Source organism: Micromys minutus, assembly GCF_963924665.1.
Source record: "Micromys minutus genome assembly, chromosome: 6".
Lineage (NCBI taxonomy): Eukaryota > Metazoa > Chordata > Mammalia > Rodentia > Muridae > Micromys > Micromys minutus.
In genome coordinates this window covers 57477978-57483351 of record NC_137975.1, presented here as the reverse complement: position 1 = coordinate 57483351, position 5374 = coordinate 57477978, and the positions used below count along the sequence as shown (strand labels likewise).

General features: G+C 43.7%; 1 pseudogene across 1 annotated transcript; it reads left to right on the top strand.

The window, feature by feature from the left end:
- The first annotated feature begins 3789 nt into the window (after positions 1-3789).
- LOC308422011 (coiled-coil domain-containing protein 25-like) lies at positions 3790-4201 on the top strand (annotated as a pseudogene). Its single transcript has one exon. The product of its transcript is annotated as a coiled-coil domain-containing protein 25-like (transcript).
- The last annotated feature ends 1173 nt before the right edge of the window (positions 4202-5374 follow it).

The window sequence follows — 5374 nt, the reverse complement described above, 5'->3', positions numbered from 1 at the left end:
TGTTGTTGTTGTTTTCTTTCCTGGTAGGTTTTAATGTGAATAGGCTAGCCTTGAACTTGTTATGCAACTACAGATAACCTTAAATTCTTGATGCTCTTGCCTCTACCTCCTGAGAGCTGGGATCATTGTGAACCCCAAAAGACCATCCACCCAGGAGCCGATTCCGATGATGCAATCACATTAGGGTCTCTTTACTCACGCTCAGGCTCCCCAGGGACCCTGATGCTGCAGGACCTCAAGGTGAAACCCAGAGCCCAGTTTCAAGTAAGCATTTATAGAGGCAAGCAAATGAGCAAGAGGGTTTCTAGCCTGGCAGACATCTGATTGGGGGGCTGTTAGGAAATTTTGTTGCCCTTTAAAATAATTGGCTAGTGCTGGGAACCAAACCATAAACTTAACTTCTGCTTTCCTCCTGATTGGTGGTTGCTAGGAAGTGACGTAGCAAGGGCCGGCTTGTTAGAGAGTAACCTGGAAACTGGTACGAGTTCAACCTTAGGTCGGGTTCTCGAAGATGGAGTCTAAAGCCAAGATCTGGTCTCTAAGGATTAGAGGTGTAAATCAGAGCTTCAGCTCAGAAAGGGCACTTTTCTTGTTTTGAGACAGGAGTTCTCTGTTTAACAGAGCCCTGGCTGTCCTGGAACTGGTATTGTAGACCAGGCTGGCCTCCTACTCACAGAGATCTGCCTGCCTCTGCCTCCTAAGTGCTGGGATTAAAGGTGTTGGCCACCACACCTGGTTGATAGGACACCGTTGTAATTAAGTGTCTCATCTATCTGTCATTTGCTGAAAATAATCCCCGTTGCCACGATCCCCATTTCCCCGTGCCGTTGACAAGCCTACCTGTTTATATAGAATATTTTCTGCTCATTTTTGGAACCTTGTGACACCCTACTCTTTATCAAGTAGCTGCTATGTGCCAGGTGCACTTAAGTACTAGCAAAACAGGGAAAATACACACAAACCCCTGATGTTATCACCAGGGCACTTCAGTTGGCTTGAGGCCAACAGACAAGACACAGTGAAGTGGATTGGGCAGTATAATGTTGTGTGGTGATATGGATCACAAAAAAGGTGATTAAAGTAGGCAAATTATGCCAGAGACTGGGTGCAGAGGCTGCCCTTGTAAGCGGAAAAGTCACACAGAGAAGGTGCATTTGGGTAGAAACGAAAGATGTTACTGATTGCTAAGCCAGAGGGTAGGGCAAGCTGGGCTGGGTTTATGAGAAAGACATACAACCAAGAGTTGTTTTTGATACTGACACCTGCCGACTCCGGGCTGGGGATGTAACTCTGGACAGAGTGCTTGCTTCACATGTACAAAGTCTTGGATTCCATAGCCAGCGCTTCATAAAACTAGGCACAGTAGCACAATCCCTGTAGACAAAGGAACTCTTGGAGAGAGACCTGAGTAAAAGCTGGCCTAGGTCTAGGATTACAAATGCAATGTTGAGTCAGTCATCCTCAACTGCATAATGAGTTCAAGGCCAGCCTGGGATACATGAGATTCCTCTTAAAAACAAAATGGAGGTACTGTATAGTAGGTTGGATAAATGCTCATTGGAGACATCATACTCTGATGTAGAATACAAAATACTCTTCTCTGTGGGAAGAGCACCTCCAAGCTAAAGAGATCACCATAACAAATATTGCAAGAACAGGTCTATGGGAGTAGAAAAGCCAGGCACGTGGGTGAGAGATGCAGGTTGGGATTTGCACAGGACTAAATTGTCTCAAGGCTTATAGGTAGGCCAGGAGTCTGGGTTTTACTCTGTTTTGGGAGGCTCAGGTAGAAGAAGGCTATGGAAGAATGCAGTAAGACTATCCCAGTTGCCTAACTACAAGAGTCACAATAGAATCTGATGCATCTGGGAGATGCTGAGTGGTAGCCATTTGAGGCTCTGTTTTTACAGCACAACCAGCAAGGGCTGGGGGTGTAGTTCAGTGAGAGAGAGCTTGACTAGCATCTTTGAGGCCCAAGTTCTTAACCTAGCACCACACACACACACACACACACACACACACACACACACACACACTACATTCCACAGTCACTTGCTTCTCTGGGTTACATAGGATGCTTGTGTAAGGAAAATAGAAGAATCAATTCTGACTCTTTTGTTTTGTTTTGTTTTTTTGCCTGACTCACAAATGAAAGATGCTTCTGGAGCCAGAGAGATGGCATGTGTTGAAGAGAGCTTTCTGCTCTTCCACAGGACTCAAGTTCAATTTCTAGAACCCATGTAGGGAAGCTCACAATGGCCTATAACTCAAGCTCCATGGAGATCTGACACCACTGGTTTCCATGGCTACACTCAGATGCACATCCCACATGCATACACACTTTTTTTTGCATTTTTCATGTGTGTGTGTTTTTTTCTTGCATGTTTATCTATGTATACCACATGTCTTCAGAGGCTAGAAAGGAGTGTTGGATTCCTTGGAACTAGAGGTACAGAAGGCTGGGAGCTGCCAAGTGGGAGCTGAGAAGGGAACCTGTGTCCTCTGGAAGAGCAGCCAATGTTCCTAAGTGCTGAGCCATCTCCACAGCCCATGGTGATTTTTTTTTTTTGAGATGTTGTTGCTCCCTGAGTAGGAGCAGCTGAGTAGAGGCTAGTCTGTAGTTATGAGGAGGGTACGAACTAGGATTTCTGTTTGAGACCACAGCATCTGAATGAAGATGCTGTACATATTGACTAACTACCTCAGAAGAGACATTGTGTCTGTAGTGGAGCAGAGAATATATAAACAAGAAGAGGAAGGAGTTAAGGGACTAGCCAGGCTTTTAAAACTAGAGTATATAGTCTGGTGGGTTTGGCTCACACCTTTAATCCCAGTGCAGGAGCAAAATGTCAATCTCTGAGTTCAAGGCCAGGACAAGAGCAAGTTCCAGGACAGCCAAAGCTACACAGAGAAACCCTGTTGAGGGTGGGGGAGGGAGGAGAGTGTATTTTTTTCAGAGCAAATTTTGGTGAACACCAAACTTGAGCAAATGGTACAGATTTCACATCTATCAGATAGATAGATAGATAGATAGATAGATAGATAGATAGATAGATAGATAGATATCAGCCTTCCTCATTAGAGTGGATGTCTTCAGCAATTGATGACCCCACAAGACTACATCATTATGTTTCTGTGTTTGATATTCTTGAAGTTGAAACCATTGGCAGGCAAGGTGTATGGCAAAGAATGAATTTTGCCTTATTTTATTGAGAATGACAGGGCATGAAGTATGTCACATGCTAGGTTTTTTTTCCAGTTGCGGGTAATTCTTAGAATTTTCTGGGTAACTTTAGTTTCTTTTTACACTAAGCTCTGTATATGGAGTTTCAGACTCAATCTACATTGACCCAGAGCTGAGGCATCATCAAGTTCTTGTTGATTTTAAAATGAGTCTCCATTGAATGGATGGCTTGAGTATTGCTTAGCAACTGATATTTGCGATGGAGAAATAAGAGCAGAGAAATGGCTCAGTTGGTAACAGTCTCCATGTACAGGTATGAGAACCTAATCTGGGTCGCCAGAACCCACGTGACCTGCCAACCTCACCTCCTTGGTTGAGTTTCAGGTCAACGAGAGACCCTGTATTAAAATTCAAGGTGGGGCAGCAGTGTGAATTCATCTGCTTACACTATTTACATTGGAAAGAATAATTATGAAAATGAAGATCTGATAAAGTACAGCTGGCCTGAAGATGTTTGGTTTCACAGGGACAAACTCTCTTTGGCCCATGTATACCTATGATTACAAAAGGGAGAGAAGATAGAAGACATTCCCAAGGAGGTTCTGATGGTCTGTGCCCGCCCTGTGAAGGCCAATGGCATTCAAGGCTACAAGATGAACAACCTTAGTGTGGTTTACACGCCTCGGTCTAACCTGAAAAAAACAGCTGACATGGATACAGCGCAGATCGTCTTTCACAGGCAGAAGGACAGATTGTGACAGTGGAGAAGAAAGTAAATGAAATCTTAAACCAATTAGAAAAGACCAAATTGTAGAAGTTTCTGGACCTATCAGCAGAGAAAGAACGCAGAGACTGTGAAGAGAGGAATGAGAGGAAAGCCCAGATTCAGGAAATGAAGAGGAAAGAGAAAGAAGAAATGAAGAAAAAAGGGGAAATGGATGAACTTAGGAGCTATTCATCACTAATGAGAATATGTCCTCAAATCAAGATGGTAATGATTCTGATGAGTTCACATGAGCTGATCAAAGGACCCCGGGAAGACATGAATGTGCAGACCATTACAGAGCTTTTGATTTCATCGAGGTTCTGAAGTACAGAAACCAACCAACCAAAATTCTTCCTTCATTCTACATAAACATCATTTGTTTTAAAAAAAAAAAAGTCATCTTTTCGCTGATGAAAAGAAGAGATGTATAATATAGTTGAACTTGAAGACAAGTTTAGGAAAAGGAAAATATTTTTGGCAGAACATCTGTCAGTACCTCATGAAGGCTGGCTGCCTTTGTTTTTGAGATAGACATTGGAGCAGACTGACTCTGCACAGTGTTTCTGTGGCTGTGGTCTGTCCTGGAAACAGACGTCATGAAATGTGTTTCCTATCTCTAAAACACCTAATTCTATGAAGAAGACCGTTGGGTTACTCAGGTCAGGCCCTCCTGACGACAGTTTCCTGATTAGAGGGAAGGCACGTGGGTTTGAAGCCAGCAGTAGTGCTTACTTAACTTGGATTTCAGTATTGGCAAGTTCTCTCTTGCTGGCATCAGAGTAGCTGGCCCAGATCCTAGCTTATTCTAAGGGATATCTTCTCACTCCTCTGAGGTGGGCTCCCCATCTCAGCATCGTAGGCACATAGTTGATCTTAACCAAGCTTGGGAACTCATCATCAGAAATCACAAGTGATCCAAGCCACAGATGTGACAACTAGAGTCTGAAGCCATTTCTGTGGAGGGAGACAGGAAAGGGCGTTGTGACACAGACTGCCTCATGATTGTCTTGACTGTATAATTAAACAAAAGTCGTCTGTGGATGGCAAGCTTTTGAAAGAATCAAGCATTTTCCCTAGCCAGCCAAGACATCTGTTTCTTTCCTTTGGGATAATATTGATGTTGAATTGTAACCCCACAGCTATAGGTTTAGTGACTTCACATGTAGCACAGGTACTGGTCTGAGCCACCTGCTATCCAGTACATACCTTTTTGTTACAGGATTTAAGGGAACCCCTGTACAGACTCAACAGAACAGTGAGAGGAGAGAGCAAAGCCCTCAGGGTAGTGAGTGGACTGCAGATCCATATTCTAGAGCACCACACAGTGCCCACAGCACTTGGGTGTTGAGCCAGCAGAAATGATTTCTTCAGCAAATGTACCAGCTGTCATCACTGAAAAAACCAGACTCATGGTATTCCAAGTT